Source organism: Pogona vitticeps, chromosome 3, assembly GCF_051106095.1.
Source record: "Pogona vitticeps strain Pit_001003342236 chromosome 3, PviZW2.1, whole genome shotgun sequence".
Classification (NCBI taxonomy): Eukaryota; Metazoa; Chordata; class Lepidosauria; order Squamata; family Agamidae; genus Pogona; species Pogona vitticeps.
The window spans coordinates 89224378-89241986 of NC_135785.1; the positions used below are offsets into that span (position 1 = coordinate 89224378).

The 17609-nt window shown below is 43.2% G+C and overlaps 1 long non-coding RNA gene across 1 annotated transcript; it reads right to left on the minus strand.

The window, feature by feature from the left end:
- Positions 1-5809: 5809 nt before the first annotated feature.
- On the minus strand, positions 5810-9788 carry LOC144588432 (uncharacterized). Its single transcript, XR_013543999.1, has 2 exons — positions 9618-9788; positions 5810-7892 (listed from the first exon to the last, which is right to left on the minus strand). It is a non-coding gene; the product is annotated as an uncharacterized LOC144588432 (long non-coding RNA).
- Positions 9789-17609: the final 7821 nt, after the last annotated feature.

Consider the following 17609-nt stretch of genomic DNA (forward strand, 5'->3'; position numbering starts at 1 on the left):
ATTTCCCATGATTTCAAGAAAATAATGGACAGTGGTTCTGAGAATTCTTCAGCCAGTTCCTTCAATATTTTTGGATGCAGTTCATCCAGCCCTGGAGATCTGAACTCGTTCAATGTAGTGAGGTATTCCTGATCAATCTCCAACTGCAGTCCTGTGGCCTTCACTTGCACTTCACATTTCTCTGGCAAGTCACAGTCTGTCTTTTGGGGAAAGACTGAGTTAAAATAGGAATCTAGCACTTCTGCCTTTCCTTTGTCATCTGTCACCATTTTTCCTTCTCCATTGAGTAGCTGAGCCCCTGTTTCTTTGTCTTTGTCTTTTGCTATCCATATACTGTACCTGAAGAATGCTTTTTTGTTGATTTTATAGCCAACTCATTCTCATCTAACCTCAACTCATTCTCAGCTTTTGCCCTCCTAATGCGATCCTTGCAATTACTTTCTACTTGTCTATACTCTCCCTTTGTGGCCTGGCCTCTTTTCCACTTCCTACATGTGTACTTTTTGTTGTCTCCTACCTTTTTTTCTTGTCGGAATTGTTTGCAGTTGAGCATTTAGAATTTCCTGTTTTTAAAATTGGCTTTTTTAAAATCCAGTATATATGTGTGGCTACATTCTGTTCTGGTTTCCTTTGAAATCAATAATTCTAGTAGAACATTTTGTGTACTGGGCCCAACAGTGTTAGGGCACAAAATGGATGCACTAATGAAAATAGTATTCAAAAATATATTGCATTCTGAAAATACTCACAAACTGTACTAAGCAAACGGTATTAATCAAATTCAAGCTAAAATGTGTGTGCTGAAACAAATGCACATAAAATGCATGCACATTTTCATAGTTTTAAAAAATGTTCAGAGTTCAGAATAATTCAAACTTTAAAACTAAAAAATTCTCAAACTTTGGAATGAAGCAAAGCTTGGAAAAATGAGAAACAGCAAAAATTAGCAGGTTCATTTATCCTTAACCACAATTCCTCTGGTCCCTCGTCATTTATTTATTTATTACACTTTTATACTATACCATCTGGCCTGGAACCAAACTGGGTGATGTACAACAGAAAATTAAACACAATTAATAATCATTTCTTCCATTGGTTAACAGTATTGGTAGTTTAAGTCCAACAACATCCAAAAGACCATATATTTCCCACCACTGATGTACAAGACATGCTTATAATTGTGAGGTAACTGGAAAAGCAGGAAACAAAGCAAAACCAAATATTGTTGGGAAATTTGGCCTGAAGTCAGAAATGGACCAAGGGAATGACTCAGAATTCTGCAAAGCCACCAATCTGTTTATTGCAAGTACATACTTCAAGCAACCAGACAATTATATACAGGGACATCACCAGAAAGCTGTACTAGATTCAGATAATGGAAAAGTGAAAATTGGTGGAAGAGACATCCGTGATATAAGATATGCAGATGACATCATCTTACTATCAGAAAGCAGTATTGACGTGAATGAAATTTTAGTGAAACTGAAAGAAGAAAGTTCCAAAGCAGGACTGGAGCTAAATGTAAAGATCATTTTCATCAATCCAAATGGAGTCGGCAGCCAAGAAATCAAAAGACGGCTGAGTCTCTTAAGGGCATCAATGAAGAAATTAGAAAATATAATCAAATGTAAGGATCTGTCACTGGAGACCAAGACCAAGTTCTTGTATTGTCAGTCATCATGTATAAGTGTGAAAGCTGGACAGTAAGGAAAGCTGACAGGGGGAAAAATCTATTTGTTTGAAATGTGGGGTTGGAGGAGAGCTTTAGGATTCCTGGACTGCCATAAAACAAGTAAGAGGGTCCTGGATCAAATCAAGCCTGAACAACCACTGGAAGCAAACATGTTGAAACTGAGGCTATCTTACTTTTGAACACATTATGAGAAGGCAGGATTCACTGGAAAAGACAATAATGCTGGGTAAGATTGAAGGCAGCAGGAAAAGAGGAAAAGCAAATATGAGCTGGATTGACTCCCACAGGCTTGAGTTTACAAGGCAGCTGAGGACAGGACATCTTGGAGAAAGTTAATTCATAGGGTCACCATAAGTCAGAAGCAATTTGTTGGCATGTAACAACAAGAATAAAATTCACATCTCTCTCTCTCTCTCTCTCTCTCTCTCTCTGGTCCAGGCACTAAAAAAAGGTCAAGGAGTGCTGCAACAGAAGGAAAAATGTAGTTTGGTCCAAATGTACATGGGCTCCAACTGTCTTTTAAACAGACTCTTTAATAATTAGCCTTCATAGTATTTGGTGGGATGACTCAGTAACCATTCACACTCTGGCAATCCCTGATACTCTGTCTGCCACCTTGATGTTTATTTACTTCCTATTAAACAAGGATTAAAGATGTGGAGTATTGCCAGCTGAGAGATGTAGAATGAGAGCAGAATATTTTACAACATGACAACTCTTTGCCAAAGAGTTGCTATGAGATCCTGCAAGGCTCAGACTTGGGAGAAACAAAATGAACAAAACAATGAGTTGCAGTCAAACAGCTCAGCCAGCAAGAGAACTGGGAGAAATGAGTCTAAGCTCATTCCAAAATATCAGGTGTGTCAGGACCAGATAGGGCCAAACTGGGATTAAGCCTAATAACAGCAATGACCACCAATATAACAAAATCAACAAAAGTCCCTGTGGATTTCTTTCATAGGGTAACCTAGAGAAAACACACTGGCAGGTCTGTGCTTCATTATATTGACAGAGATACACTGGAAATAGATGCGGTTTAAAGAAGGTAGTGGGTTAAACTGCAGAAGCCTCTGTGCTGTAAGGTCTGTAGATCTTCAGCTGTAAGATTGAATCCATGTGACTGAGTGAGCTCTCATCACTTGTCCCAGCTCCCGCCAACCTAGCGGTTCGAAAGCATGTAAATGCGAGTAGATAAATAGGGACCACCTCGGTGGGAAGGTAACAGCATTCTGTGTCTAAGTTGCACTGGCCATGTGACCCCGGAAGATTGTCTTCGGACAAACGCTGGCTCTATGGCTTGGAAACGGGGATGAGCACCGCCCCCTAGAGTCAAACATGACCAGACAAAAATTGTCAAGGGGAACCTTTACGTACTAAAGAAGAAAGGTTTTAAAAAGAACATGGTGACCATTTTTATGTAGCATCATTAGTATAAATTTGTTGTTGCTTAGTCGTTTAGTCGTGTCTGACTCTTCGTGACCCCATGGACCAGAGCACGCCAGGCCCTCCTGTCTTCCACTGCCTCCTGGGGTAGTTTCAGTGACACTGTCCAACCATCTCATCCTCTGTTGTCTCCTTCTCTTGCCTTCACACATTCCTAACATCAGGGTCTTTTCCAGGGAGTCTTCTCTTCTCATGAGATGGCCAAAGTTCTGGAGCCTCAGCTTCAGGATCTGTCCTTCCAGTGAGCACTCAGGGTTGAGTAGTATAAATAGCAATCCCTAAATTTAGACTGGACAGAGAAGCAGAGAAGCCAGAAGACCAAAAGAAGAAAAATACTACCTGAAATATGTTGTATAGTTATCTATTTTTATTTTTAATGTGTAGTTCAAGTTGTAAGGTGTCTTCTTTGGTATAATTTTGTTCCCCACCCCCTTCAACTCTTTCAGGGAATAATAAATTTGTTTCTCTATGTCAAAGCCATAACTATTCAGAGGCACTACTGAAGTCTCTCATTGACCCTACACTGCCTGCCTGCCTGCTTATTCATTTTATTTTATTTTATTTTATTTTATTTTATTTTATTGGCCACCTTTCTCACTTATGATCTCTCCCTGAAACAGGGATGGCAAAGGAGAAGGTGGGTACCAAGAGAGGCAGGGTGAAGGAAGTGCAGGCTTATGGAACTTAAGGCATGGCTCTTGTGCTGCTTCCCACCCAGGCCATAACCAGATGCAAAACTGCTTAGTTTCAACAAAGTGACAGCATCATATTCCCTCAAGCTGTGTTGTAAGGATTAACAAGGATCACCGGGGGGGGGGGGATATGCTGATGATTTTCCTTGTTGCTACCTGTCATGGTGTGTCATCATGTGGCAACACAAACAAAAACAACTTGTGCTCCACATTATAAGCTGAGAAGTAATTTGTAGGAGAAACTGAGTGGTCAATGATGTCAGCAATGATTCTGTCCACAGCCCACAGGTATTAGTCTAGTAGAGTCGTTCAGGGGTTTTTAGGTTGGAAAGTTTCTCTGTCTCTTTATATTTAGCTATGAAGCAGATAGGTCAATGCTGGGACTATGGCTGGCAAAGGCAAAGGAAAGCCACGTGGTTGTGAGCAGAACAAAAGCATTTCAGACAGACATATGAAGGATGTACATTTATTTCAGTGTTGTGTGGGTCATTCAGAAAAGCTTGGACATGTTATCTACCTGCCAAGAGCAGGCTGAGAGAAAAGCCATTGTACCACCACAGCATGGGAAAACAAGCACTGAGATATAGCACAAGAGGTAACTGAATGCCCACCAACCTGGATAGGATAGCGTTCACTCATGGCTTTGGCTTAAATTTGAAATGAAGCTCTCGTCTGTGGGTAAGGAGGGACATTGGAGATATTTCCCTCTGTATTTAAAGAAAGCTTGCTGAAAGTGCCTTTCCTGAAGACCCTCAAGATCTGGCAGCACCACTGCTTATAGGCGGCATAGACAAGGTCCAAAGAGCTATTCTTGGAAACTAAGAAGACAGTTCAGGAGTGTATTTTGCTGTGTTTCTGGCATTTATTTGTTTTTTTAAAGGATGAGGTACTATAGCTTCTGGCATTCATGCATGGCACGGAGGTTTATCTCATTGTTTCTGAGATACTGAATGAGTAAAACTGGTGTTAGCCAGGTTCTTCAGAGGCAAAGTTGGGTGTATAACATGGTATGAGCAAGGAGATGCTTTCTCAGCTTTCTGTAAATATACACACACAAATACACACACAAAGAGAGAGAGAAGGCACCCAGAGAATTTATGTGGCCTGAGGAAGGCATGTGGCTGAGGGCCCTATCATGGCTTCCCATGAACATGGGGGATGCTGATGAGTAGTACATCAAACTTGAGGGCAGGAAGCAATGATGAACAGAGAAGCTAAGGAAGGGGACCTTTGACTTATGGAGCCCAGGGCAAATTGCCCTAGTCACTTCCTCCAGACAGCCCTGTTTCAAACCAAACCCGTTTCCCCACCTTTGTCTTGTACCATCTCACTTGATAGTAAATCTTCTAGAATTATATTCATCCTACATGTCACTCAATTGTTTTTATAGATATATTTCTTTTGAATGTCAAAACAAGCCTTTACATAAAATGGCTGCCATTCAGACTCAGTTGTACCTCAAACAAATTTATTCGAACATTTTTCTAGCAAAAGTGCTTCTATTTGATTCTCTCTTTAAATTTCTTTTTAAACTGCAGCACAATCACCTTAGATATTTTTATCAGTTGACAGTCACATATTTGCATAATAATGGCCCTCCCACATTAATAATTCTGGATTATAATAGAATCATTACCTCAGCCTTCAGATGGGCTTCTCTGAAATGCTATGCCGCTGTAATATCACACTGCAAAAGCATTGTAACCACAGTGTAATAGGATTCCCAAGCATTTGCATCCAAATTAGCCTGATAAAACGCCTGCCATTCATCAGGGCATTAACATCTCTGTAGACTTCCATTAAATACTACTGCCACTGGAATCCAGCACCATGTTGTTGCTTCACAATAGAGTTCATTTTCTATCAAAAAAAATGTCTTCTCACCATCATCTCCTCCCTAGTTCTGCAAAAGGATTTAGGAACATGATGATGTATGTGATTCAAGGGGACTAGGAGCTTTGAATTAAGAAACAGCATGAACTGACTTTGACACATTTTTATTTATTATCATGTCAGCTTTGATGTCTCAAACACAACAAAGGGATTTTGCACCACACTGTTTTCAAAGACTCTGCAGAAGGGGGTGTACAGCGTCCAGCCAGCAAAAACATGCAGCCCCAGTACAGCTCCCAATACGGTGGGGGCAATCCTTTTTCCCTGATGAGCTGGGTTGTGGGGAGTGGAAAAGAACACTGTTCTGTAGCTTCTGAGACAATAGGAGAAGGTTTTGGTGTCCTCCACCCTCCAGCAGTCACTAGATCTCCGGTGTAGTGAGGGGAGGTGTAAAATCTCCCTCCTTCTAGATGCTGAGCTGTAGCATAAGAACATAAGACAAACCCTGCTGGATCAGGCCGAGGGCCCATCTATTCCAGCTTCCTGTATCTCACAGTTGCCCCCATTAGATGCCTCTGGGAGCACACGAGACAACTAGATCCCTGTCTCCCGATACCCTTCCCCTGCATCTGGCATTTGGAAGAGGGAAGATTCTGAGCACATGAGTCTGTACATGCAGATGGGCATCCAGCTAACCTGAGATGCTGACCTCAGGCCCAAATGGTTTTGCCCTTCAGTCCAAAGTAACCTGACAGTTTTGTTCTAAAAGAATCTTTGGATCATGATTGGCAAGGGGGCATTTGTGGGAAGGGGGAAAGCCCTTCAATCGCTGTATTTCATGATGTCAGTGGATGAAGCACAAAACCCCAAGGCATTTCATGACAATGTTTGATGTCGCACCCAAAGGAACATATGGGAGATGTCTTAAGGGCTACCATTTGATTTTGTGAGTGCCTAATTAGAGAATTTCACAAATTGGCAAACATGTTTCTCAAAATTAGGCTTTGTTTCTTCCATGAAATCAAATCAGTTTTAAAGCAGAAACCCTTGCTTCAAGAGACTGGCAGATTCTACATCAAATTTTCATTCCCCTACAGACATTCATTTACATTCCAAATGGAGAAGGAGGAAAGTTAGGCACTAGATCCCAGAGCAGTCAGGGGTGCCAGGAATTTTGTCTTTAGCCTTGCCACCCAAACCAAATCCAGAAAGCAAAAGTTCAAGCCTCGCTTGGCAACGGAATAGATCTGGGTTTTTTTTAAAAGGCCATCATTCCTATACCTACGTTTAAGAGCAAATCAAAGGGGAAAGTGTCGACATAGGAACAAGCATTGTAAGGCTCTTAGTGGCACAACCCAAAGCATGTTTATCTGGCGCTCAGTATCACCTGTTCTAATGTAGGTTTGCTGAGAAGCAGCACCTGAGCCAAAAGATGCTGTTTGAAACAAGGGCTGCAGGGGAAATGACTGTTGTGTCCTTAGTACCTCAGCCCTAATAATCGCAAGAAAGCTGCCATAATTCAGGCATCATAAAAACATTCTTCCTCAACATGGGAGGGGGGTGGAGGCACAGTAGCCTTTGACCCTCTGTTATCACGCCCCTCTTCTTCTGTGCATAAAGGGTGAGGAGGAGAAGGCCCCTGAGGTCTAGAGAAGCTTTCTATAGAGCTGGGATCTTGGAAAAGCAGGAGTCCAGGGTGTACAGACAGATCCCCACAGACGGCAAAGGCTCTTTGCCTGGAATCGTCACTCTCCATGGGGGAGCAAGGGATGGGACTGACTGTGTGGTGGGTGAGCACAGCTTTCACACACACCCTTCTCAAATGTTGAATAAATGACCATTGCATTGCCACTGAACTGGGCTCGCCCGTTGGCCCAGTGAGGCATTCCTCGTAAGAAAGATGGATATGCCATGGCCCAGAGTGTGGGAAGGCGGCATGAAGTCCATGAACTGTACACAAACACCCAGGAGCCCCAACACAACCCCACCCAAAAACATTTTTGAGTGTTTTTCCCTTTAAAATGGCTTGAAAAGCACCCTAGGGATCAACAGAAGCACCCACAAACTCTGCACCCCATGTTTTAAAATGGTTTTTCGCCAGAGAGTCTAAGAGGGGTTTTCAATTAAAAAAAGAAAAAACTGTAAGAAAGAAAGGCGCTGGGTCCTGGGTCCAGTCGTCCAGGAATGGGTGTATGTAGCATCCAGTCCTCAAGAGGTTTCCCATCCGCAGCCTAGAGAAATGGCAGACAATACAGGTTCTGAGGACAGAGCCAAAGTGGTAGGGAAGAAGCTAAAATAACCACAATGTGATAGATTTTACTTTAATTTGAAATATCCAGTCTGATGTACAGTGACCTGTGTCTGAAAAACCACAATTCCATTGCATAATCTTAATTTTCTTTGCACACAAAGGTTCCTACATGCTTTTGGGGAAGGAGTAACAAAACAAATGGAATGACATTTGGGGCTTCAGCCATGATTTTGCCATGTTTTTCTATGCTGCGAAAATTGGAAGAATGCTACATGATAATGCCTTGTCCTTCCAGGTGCATTCTGAGGTGAAAGGTTGACAAGCCTTCATTCCAAACATAGCACTGTAGGAAAACATGGCAGCTTGGTTGGCCACTGACCAGAGCAAAAAATAAGGCAAGCAACTGGGCTTTGTACCAAGGCACATAAATTAGAGGATATGCAATGGCTACCTGTGACCATTGTCTGGACCTCACTAAGCCCTGGACCACTCTTGAGCTTTTGAGGCCACAAAGTGAGAGCTATGCAGCCAGGGAGGGTGCCAAGCACTTGGTACCATACATCTCTCTTCCCTTCTTTTTCCCCCACCCCTGCCTCCATCGCCTCTTTCTTGTGTAGTGCAGTGGTTAAACTTCAGTACTGCAGTCAAGACTCTGCTCACAAATTGGGTTCAAACCTGACGGGTTCAAGTAGCCAGCTCAAGGTTAACTCAACCTTCTATCCTTCCAAGGTTGGTCAACTGAGTATCCAGCTCATGAGAGGGAGGGGGCAATGTGTAGCCTGCACGATTAAATTGTAAACCACACAGAGCGTGCTTTAAGCACCATGGGGCAGAATATAAGCGGCAAACTTTGCTTTTTGCTTTCTTTATTCTAATATTTGCAAGGGTTTTGAGGAGTGCATAGTGGTGGTGGTGGTAGCAGCAGCAACAGAGGCAAAAGGAATGCAAGATTGCTGCCTTTACCTGCCCCTGGGTTTACTCCAACCACGGGCAGATAGAAAAATTACTCACTCACTCATCCATCCATTGCCTCTTTCTTGTAGTAAAAATCATTCACTCACTCATCCATCCATCCTTCTGACAAGACCTCTACTGCCACTCCATTGAATGACAGCTGATCCTCTCTCTCTGCTGCCTCCAGATTCTTAATCGAGGCAAGGCAGGAACAATCCTTTATACCCTCACATGACAGGAGGAAAGTTTCTGGCACTTTCTGAAAGGACCGCAGAAGTAAATCCCATGTGGTCCTCCCCTCTCTTAGCCATGCTAAGCGGAGGAGCAAATCCAGCAGCCGCAAGAGGAGAGTCACAGGGAGGATTTTGCACTTCTGCCTCTCTTCTTGCTTGCTCTACTCTGCACTCCCTCAAGTCCATCCGAGGTTAAAATAAATGAAGATGTGCTGGGGGAGGGGGCAAAGTGGGATTTTTGGCACAGTGCAGCTGAGGCAACACAAACAGAGTCAAATCACTTTCCCTGCAACTGTCCAGACAAGAGAGCCTCCCGCTCTCCTTCTTCTTTCCTTGCAGACAGCGGCCAGCATCCCATCTTGGAGCAATCCAGCCACTTTTATAGACGACGTGAGTGGACCGGAGGGACTCATGACCTTATCTTAGGGCTCCAGTGAGGCAGCAGAATGCCAACCATAATTTCTCAGCTTTTGAATCCCAGGCTCAGGGGGTGACTTTGCAAAGGAAGGGACCCATACCATTTTTTCCTCAGAAATATGTCCCACGCAGATCAGTGGGTTGAATTTCGGTTAAATTTCTCTAGCTGCGCAGAGGTACAGAACTTCGCAGAGCAAAATTAGCTTGGAGTTCCCCAGAGTAATCCATCATTTTTTCTCACGAACTGGCACTTACAGTCTCAGTAACACACTCTGAGACATTAGTGGGAGAGAGAACAAAAAGTTTTACTACTTACAAATTAAACAGACCGAACAGCAAACAGGCAAACATAACAGACTGACTTTCAGCAACAGGCCTCAATGGAATAACTGACTTCAACAAACTGACTGACTTTAACAGACGAAGGAGAGGGTGAAAGGTTCTTACAAAAAGGCATGGCTCTCTTTGAATTCAGAAGCAGGGAAGGAATGATTGGTGGGTGCTGGACAGACTGACAGTCACACCAGCCCAGAAAGTCCCTCCCAGCTACACCTACTAGATGCAGCATGCGAGGTTGCAAAAATTCCAGCACTTGCTTCCACTCCAATTCCTCACATTCGCATGCCTTAAGGCTGCAGTCCCACAGCCTGTTCACCTTCACATGCTCCTTCCTACAAGCTTCATTGTGGAAAAGTATTTCCCATAGGATCTAAGAACTTTTATGAACAGTTTACAGATAAGTAAAATTCCCCTACGGGGAATTCATCACCATCAAGTTCATGAAAAGTTTATGCATATTTGGAACATTGAATTATGAATGCTCCTTGCTGTGGGATAATAATAATCACTTACTTGAGAGTAAATATGCTTCATTTTCCCATGCCAAAAAGAAAGCACTACATAATTTGGAGTTATTTTAAAAATCCAACTTATTGCATGATCTCTAATGTCCATTTTGTACTCCTTCCCAGACTTAGTTCTAATTGACTCTTATTACCCACCAAATTTCCCAGCCTGCTGTTCACTGGCATTGTTTATTATGCAGTCTGATGCATACCGATATTTTCCTATTTTCTGCTGGTGGTGAATCCAGCTATATTTGATTTGAGGGCACATTTCGTGCTGTGTGCTCCAGGAACCAAAATTGATAGTTACAGCTCTGGCACTTTTAAAGGAAGTATGCTCGTAGCTGTGTTGTCCATGCAAGCATATCCAGACACAAAAAAATTAAAATATTGTGGTACCTTAAAGGAATAGATGTTACATTACAGCGTGAGCTTTTATAGATGCATCCACTTCTTCAGATACAGTACATTAGAGTGAAGGAAAATCACAGGTTTTACACAGGGCAGGCACAAGAGATGGATTAGCAGGGTGACAAAAGCACTATTGTCACAAATAAGTAACAGTAAGAACACTGTTTTCAGTGGATAGTCCCACACTGTGAAGTGCAAAGCGGCAGGAGCCTCTTGACTCCAGTACGTCTGAAGAAGTGGACTTGTCCACAAAAGATCACAAGGAAATATAAGTCTTTAAGGTGCCACAACATTTTTGTTTTCTATTTCTGTCTACCGTATTTGCTGGCGCACAAGGTAACCGGCCGTATAAGACGGCCCCCCCAACAGGAGGAGGAGGAGGAAGAAGAGGGGAAACGGGCGGGTGGCGGGCGAGCGAGCGCGCAGCTGGCTCAGTGGCACGGGGTGGTGGGCAGCCCGGCGGCGGGGTCTGGCCACTCAAGCATGGCAGGCTGTGCTTCCTTCCATCCATCCAGACCGACTGCCTGCCTTCCTGCCTGCCCGCCTGCCTTCCTCCCCGGCCAGCGCTCCCCGCGTCATTCGGTGCACCCGGCATACAAGACGACTCCCCCACTTGGAGGCATGTTTTTTGGGCCCAAAAAGTTGTCTTGTACGCCGGCAAATACAGTATTTTTTATTTTTTATATTTTTAATTTTTTATTTATTTTTAATATTTGTAATTTATTTTTTATTTTTGCCTGGATACGTTTTAGCATGGCCTCCCAAGGAAGTGTGGGGAGCAGAGGTGGCCTCCTTGCCTTTACTGGTCACACCCACTCACCTGCCCTCAAAATAGAAAATGTTTGCCTATTCCTGGTCCTGACAATGTTGCTGAAAAAATGCTGTCCTATTTTTGTGGCCTGCGGAAAGGGCTGTGAAAGCAGAGCCTTCTATGCAGAATGATAATCTGTTTATCTGTATGCACAAAGTATTTTTAAATGTCTGAATAGGAGAAGAAGCAAGGGACAGATGATTGTTCTACAGGCCCCTGAGGCCTCTCACATAGTTCCTCTCTCCTAGCCAGTAGCCCACCTAATCTAATTTTGTTTGTTAACCAAATATAGGTCTGTTTCTTTATGTTGTTTTTAAAGACACCCTAGGCTTTTGACAAGTTTGCAACCAACTGTTCTCGGAAGCACTTCTAACTAGATCAGAGAGAATTATTCAACTTTCACATAGGTGATCAGTAGCAAAAAAAAAAACTGAAAGAGCTTTAACTCAGAAAAGCCAAGGCAAGGGCATTTGAAGAGCTCTACTAGAGCAGATATAATGCTGTTTCCAGTAGTGACCACACTGGTAGTTCTTATGTTTAGAAGGCAGTTGAAGCAGTTGTCTGAGACGCTGTGTGATGTTGTGGTTACAGTATCAGGCTAGGTGGACTTAATTTCACTGCTCCACTCTGTCACCAACTTTATTAGGTAATTGTGGGTCAGTCACTGTGGTCTCAAATGCATGCATGTGAGGAAAAATGGTATGTACCCTGCTTCTTGAGTTTCTTGGAGGGGGTGTGAGAGATAAACATGATGAGCCAATTCAATGAGAGCAGAATGAAATCTTGAAAAGCACCAAACACCAAATCCATAAATGTCTGATACTTCTAGACCATGTGGTCAAAGAGAATGGGTCATTGCACACACTATATCCATTATTTTGCCTTCTTCTTCTCCTTCTCCTTCTCCTTCTCCTTCTCCTTCTTCTCCTTCTTCTTCTTCTTCTTCTTCTTCTTCTTCTTCTTCTTCTTCTTCTTCTTCTTCTTCTTCTTCTGTTGTGCTCCTCATAATAAAAATGCAGTTTTCTCTAAGCTCTTCTGGAGCTGAGCCCTGTTTTCTAATGCTACCATCATGACAAATTCTAGATTAGTGTGTTTCACAAAACATCAAAAAGGTTTCTATGGAACATGCTTTACAAAAGCATAATCAAATAGGTTTTCCATCCAAGCAGAGGATCATGAAGACTAAATCTTCTTGAACTACAAATCCTATGAGCCTTAACAGAGGCAGCCTTGACAGATAATCAGAGCTGTAATAAAGCAAACTTTGGAGAACCACATGGCCTCCAACCCAGTTTTGAATGTACATCGATGACACTATATATGTATGCATAATAATCGTGTAAGCTTCAAAGCAAAGGTGGTCAGGAAGAGATCCAAACAGCTACTCTAGCTGTGACCATAGTGAAAACTTCTTTTTTCTTCTGAACAACAAAAATCCATTTGTTGTCACATTATAGTGCTCTGTTCCCCTACCTCAAAAGAGGGATGACAGGCAAGACAAATTTGCCACTATTATTTCAATCAGATATCAGCCATTTGTGTTGTTCTTAAAACTGGCCAGAGGTGGGCAAAGGGCGCCCCCTAGAGGACTTTGGACTACAACTCCCAGCAGCTCTACCAACATAACCAAAGGTGAGGAATGTGGCAAGTGGCAGGCCACACTTTGCCCAGTTGGGTTCTAGCCCAATCTAACTTGTGCAACCCTGATATATTTTTAAAAACTGTTTTTAAATACATGCTGTAAGAATTTCATGGGTGTCTGAAGTAACCTAAAAATATTACATTTGCAACAGTGCAGGAGAGGAGGTTCAGGGTAGATTCTCCCATTTCAGTGAGGGCATCTATAAAGCGAGACCCAATACATTAATGGGGCTCTCACTTAAGTATGACCTCTGTTGAGAAACTGTTGTAAAATATTAGGTCATTTTGCCTGCAAATTGATCTGAAATAAGTACAGTACCTAAAAACACACACACCCTCCATTGATGTCTTGTATAACCATATTCAAATATAGGAAAAGGCTGTGATATTTTACGTTCCAAAGAGGGTCAGTGGGTGGCTTCATTAAATGGGTACTGTAATTCACAGCTTTCAGAGCCTCCATTTATATTGGGAGTTCACCAAGTGCTAGTTATTTAGTCTCATATCTTTCATGCTATGGCTTGCAAAACACACACACACACAGAGAGAGAGAGAGAGAGAGAGAGAGAGAGAGAGAGAGAGAGAGCGAGCATTACCTGGCTGAAGAGCAGAAGCCTGAAATGGATCCCAAATCTTTGCACACTGTGACCAGAATTCTCTACTGCAACTGGCAGACACGGTGAGTTAAAACTTTGCAGTGTGATGGCGCCCCCTTGTGTTCCGTTGCCTCCATGTGTCTTCAAATTTCTGTTAGCCTCTCCATCTGTTCTTCACACTGAGGTAACACGTATAGAGGACACAGGTCTAAACTTGAATGGATGCGGGAGGCATGATGTGCCCTGTTTTCTAAAGGTCAAAAGATGATGCAGTTATAGACACTGTGCCCCTTTGCTTCCTAGCATTGTGTTCCCTACAGTTTTTCCTCGATTAAAATTGAAGGCACTTGTCATTCTCACCCACAGAGAGATAATGGTATAGATAGAGATAGATGTGTGTCTATCCACGCTTCTATAGTCAAGCCTCAGAGAGGGTACTGTCAAGCTGGAGAGCGGACAGAATACAGCAACCAAGATGTTCAATGGGCCGAAACGCTCTCCTTTGTAGAAAAAGTATGACGTTCAGGGCTGTTTAGCTTCAGGAGAAGTTAAGAGGGGACATGATAGAAATGTGTAGGGTGTAAAGAAAATTGACGTTTCCCCTGGGCCGTCCCTGCCATTAGTTGCACTGAAGCAGTCTCCTCACACAAGGGAACAGTGTGGGCAGCAAATGCACCATTTTCTCTCACTGTCCCAGGAGTGCTCCTATTATCCAAGAGCAGGCTATAGTCTTTATGCCTGTCTCTGAGAGGTCCTCAGAGTGGGGGATTTCACATAAATTGCCAGACTTTGAGGCACAAGTGACTTCTCTGAATATCCCTCCCATCTGTCTTGGCTCTGAGAGGAACTCTGGCATATATATATATTTAAAGTAGATTTTACTGTAACTAGAACTGGTTGCCACACCAAAATGCCACTGTTTCCTCCTCCATTGTAGCCTGCAGGGCATGGGTGCAGAGGTCCCACTGGTTCTTATGGATATGTCCATGACTGGGCAGTATGGGAGCAGCAGTGGTGACATAGCAGAGAAGCTCTATGCTTCCCACTTGAAGTGGCAGAAGAGCTAGGGGTGGGGGACATTTCTCTCCTCTCTGAAATACTAACAATGCAGCTGGGATCGGGATATAGGCACATCTGGTTCTTTACATTTGTTCCATCATCCTTTGGGGTTATCCTTAATATATTTGCTGTTCATACAAACAGGGTCCCTCAATGAAGCCAAATGGCAGGAAATTTAGGGCACATGAAAGGGCATACTTAATCACATAGTGCATGGTTATGGACTATAGATCTACTACCACCAGATAGAGCGATGCTTGGCAGCTTGCTCATCTTTAAAAGGGGTTAGACAGATTGTGGAATATAAGTATCACAGGCTACTAATAAGGATGCTGTGGGTTACCTAAAATAATCTTAGAATTGCAGAGCTGGAAAGTACCCTGTGGATGATCGAGTCCAGTCCTTTCAAGGAGGCACAATGTGGGAATCAAACTCCCAACCTCTGACTCCACAGCCAGATGCCTAAAACACTGAGCTATCCAGTTGTTCATACCAGTGACATGAGACCATGTGTGGGAGGGAACTACTACCGTCTTGCCTTTCTGAAGAGCCTGTGGGATATAGTGGTTGGACTATGAATAAGGAGACCCAGGTTCAAATCCTATTTCTCCCATGAAATTCACTGGGGGACCCTAGGCCAGTCACAGTTCCTCGGCCTGATCTAACTTAGAGAGTTGCTGTGAGAATAAATTGGGGGAACAAGAACCATCTACACTGCCTTGAGCTCACTGGTGGAAAAGTAGGACATAACTCAAGTAATAAATATATTTTTAAAAATCTCTGGTCCTCATGCATTCAAATCACAACAAAGAGACTGCTTCCTCCCTACACTTCAAATTTATCAAGTCTCAGTAATAGAAAATAGTGCCATGTGGGGCATCTGAGGAACCTGAGAAGGTCCTCTCTACTCAGGAAAGGTAGTTGCTCCCACTCACTCCAACACAGATATCCTAACTGCCTACACAGCAATAGACTTTTTCTTATTTAAAGTGAGTTATGTTTGCATCCCACATTTACTTACAACAACCTTTTGAGGTAGATCCAGCTGAAAAAACGACAGAGGCCCATCACCCAATGAGTTTCATGTGGGGAGTAGAACCTTCATCTGACTAAGTCCCACACTTTGTCACACAATGAAAACCTCTCTGCTGTGTTTGCTTGTTTGATATTTTCGGTCAGGGTTTTGCAAGGCATGCAGGAAGTTCGCCGTTGCCACCCATCCATCAATTTCCATAGCAAAGTGAGGACTCAGGTGTTCTGAGCCTGACTCCAAGTCTGGTTTTAAGTTTCCAGAAGAAACTCCTTGAAGGAAGGGCAAGAAGACAGAAATGTGAAAAGGCAATCAAAATAAATCTATGCTCCTGTATGCCGCAGCAACTCAAAGAGTACATTATTTGACATCTGAAGAACTATATTCTCTCGTTGCTCTTCTGCCTGCCGCCTACCCATTCCATTACGTCTGTTTCAAAGTGCACCTTCCGTGTGGCTTCTTTTAATCGATTCCCATCTTCTAAAAACCACTGCAAGGGACATCAGCAATTTCTCTCATTTAACACTTTTAGCAAGGGCAGATGAAGTCTCCCACTGAAGAATGCAGCCTTTACAACATAAAACAGGCCCCACAGCCCGACCTCTGAGGCAGGTCACTAGTGCAGAACTACACCGTCTGTTTGATGACAGCCATCCCTTTCTGGGAACCAACACTTTTTAATTTTAGCACATCTGAAATGCCAGCCGTTGCTGGCTCCGTCATCACAAGCCCCTTAGTACATTACTTATAATTTCTTGCTCTCAGCAGTCACTCTAATCTGGCGAACTGGCCGCCCCGCCGTGTGCGCAGCTCCCAGAGTTTTGCAAAGACACAATGTGCCGAAGAGAGAGAGGCTGGTACATCTGGTCTTAGCGAGGCAATTAGGGAGAATTCCATTAGTACACTTTTTTGTGGTGCAAAACAAAGATGGCATTAGAATGAGGAAGCACGCCCTGTTTCAAGCAAACATTGTTTCTACAGTGACGTTGGTAACATCATGCCATCTGAACTGAGATTTATAGCTGCTTTTTAAAAGGGGTTTCCATTAAACTCCTTTGTCTTGGGGGGGGGTCGGAGTTTGCTTCTCGCAAAGAGGTCCTTCATCTATCATGTCCTAAATCAAAATAGCAATTTTCTATAGCCAGAGCTCAGAAGCATTACTTTTCCAGATTCCAGTTCCCAGAACCCACTTACCATGCTGGCTGGGGACGCTGGGACTTGTAATTCAAAAATATCTTTCCCAAGCTTTGCATAAATCTAGCAAAGATACTTTCTCCCCCATTATTAATAGTAACTTTAACCCATGTGTGTATGGGGGGGGAGAGAGATACTCTGATTTCTCCCCTCTCCCCACTGCCTGAAAGTTATGCCCATTAAGCTTTCTGTTAGGGGTCTGTGAGTAGTACTGTCAAGGGAGTTACCCAGCAACAATATCTAACAAGGCCAGCCAAGGCCTCATGTGCTGGAGAGTCGTGGCCCAAGCAGTCTAACTGCTAGTCAGAGATGACTGATCCAGATTCACACATATCTCCAGCCAGGTGAAATGGGTAAAGGTGTCTCTGTGTTGAACCAGAGTTGAAAAAAGTAGAACTTGGAGGTAAGTTATATTTTCAATAACATCTCCGATGCTGGATAGAAGATTCCGGGAGTAATGGCACAAAGAAACAACTTTCCGAAAAGCAGCTTTTCTAACAACAGGG